The 1,979-nt window shown below is 44.8% G+C and overlaps 1 pseudogene; it reads right to left on the bottom strand.

Moving 5' to 3' along the window:
- Window positions 1–1,144: 1,144 nt before the first annotated feature.
- Window positions 1,145–1,415, bottom strand: LOC114698180 (annotated as a pseudogene).
- Window positions 1,416–1,979: the final 564 nt, after the last annotated feature.

Consider the following 1,979-nt stretch of genomic DNA (forward strand, 5'->3'; position numbering starts at 1 on the left):
TAAACATTTTGAGTACAGATCTAAAAGTCTCTCATGAAACCACTTCTCAGGTCACATTGAGGGCTGAAAGGACATGGCTGGAGATGGCGGTAACCGGGTTTATCTCTTCCCTGCTCCTCAACCTTCGGCTGCTTTTTGAGATTTTCTCTTTGTCCTTCATTTTCAGCAAGTTGGGCATGGTGTACTTAGCTCTGGCTTTGTGGTTGCCCTGGTTAGTGTTCATAGAGTTGATGGATAGGGAAGAAAAGATTTTTTTCTTCCACCAAATTTACGAAAGTTTTGGACATTTCATGCTGCCCCCCCTCACCCCGATCTTTCTTTTTAAAAAACATTTGTGTTTAGCTGCTTTCAGGCAAGTGAGGCTGGAAGAGGGTTTCACACTCCCTGAAGCTGGAGTATTGGCCATCTGGGGCAGCCTGGCTGATGCTGGGAACTGAATCCCAGCATTCCTCACAGCAGGCAAGCTCTTAGGGCCCCAACAGCTTTTGTGTGGGTCTCATGCTGTGTGTCTGCACAGTACCAGTGAAGCCTGGGCCTGTTGGTTTAAGATTTCCTTAAGTCTGGAGCTTTTCCCACTGTGGCCTTTGTGGAGTCTCAGCCGAGTGCCTGTCTTTGGGCTTACTGAGGAGGACTCTCTTCATCCAGTCTTAGCATCTCTGTTGGGCTTTCATGCTCCAGAACTGTTCTTGAAACATCTTTCTCATGCATTACAGCTTGAAGATTCAAGGAGACCCCTATCTGCACGTCCTTCAAATTTTCTTGTGTAATTTCATTTCTTTTTTTAAATGAAAAGTTTATTTAATTAAACAACAGAATGCTTGACTTGAAGGGAAAACTATTAAAAATCATTTTCTCCCAAGAGTATTACCAGGCCATTCAGTTATTTTCAAAGTTTTTATCTCCATTTGATGTCGATGTAAACAGAACAGTGGCCATTTAGTTTTAAAAAGCAAAAAGTTCAATATGCTTATGCAATACACTAATTGCATCCTGTACAGTAAAGGATTGGGGAGGGGGGAACGAAAGAACAGAGAAAGTTATACTGTGCTCATCGGGGTGTGGGGAGACCAAGCTGAGGCTTTCTAACAGAGCATGTGTTCTTGGTCTATAATAAAATTCTGGAGTGAAATAACAGCTTTTCTTTTTAGTAGACAGCTGTCTGCTGCTGGGACACGTCAGTGGTAACTTGGGCTTCCATTTCAGGCTGTGCAGGTGTGTCTGTTTCACTGGTCAAATTATGATCTGAGCTGCCTCATGGGCAACCCCTGTTGTTCACACTAGGCCTTCATTAGTCTGCCAAGTGTCTGCCTCTTAACTGTAAACGACCTTGCAGAGCCATCCTGCGCTACAGCCTTCAAATGAATGTGACCCTTGTTCCCAGTCTTGACTCTTTCTTTGGGGTTTGTGCTGGTCATGGTGCACCCCAGTGTTACCCCAGCTCCACCTTCACAAAAGAGGTACCAAGTCGCCACTGCAGGAGAACACAGGCAGTGACCTTATGATTTTGTTGTTGTCGTTGTCTGTCTGTCTGTCTGCTCTCTTTTCTTTTCTTTCTTTTTTGAGACAGAGTCTCTCTATGTAGTCCTGGCTATTTCTGGAACTCTCTAAGTAAACCAAGCTGACCTCGAACTCACAGAGATCCTCCTGCCTCTGCCTCCTGAGTGCTGGGATTAAAGGTGTGCGCCAACACACCCAACTCCTTGGGTTATTTCTTGAACTATTTTATTCTTTTCATTTTCTCTGTTAATCTATTTCTGGAACTTACTTTTGGGGTAGAACTTTCTGGAGAGAGCCTCTTTTTGGCTTCTCCGGAGAATAAATTTGTACAGGATTTGTACTCTGAACGGCTAACTTCCTCTCCCTTACTTTTCCGTAAGATGCTGCTGCCTCAGCATCTGCCCTCCAAAGTGTTTCCGTCTCCTAGGAGGGGGACTGCTGTCTCTGCCCCAGCATAGCATGGATGACTGTGGTGCTCACCT

The sequence above is a fragment of the Peromyscus leucopus genome, chromosome 19 (genome assembly GCF_004664715.2).
Source record: "Peromyscus leucopus breed LL Stock chromosome 19, UCI_PerLeu_2.1, whole genome shotgun sequence".
Taxonomy (NCBI): Eukaryota; Metazoa; Chordata; class Mammalia; order Rodentia; family Cricetidae; genus Peromyscus; species Peromyscus leucopus.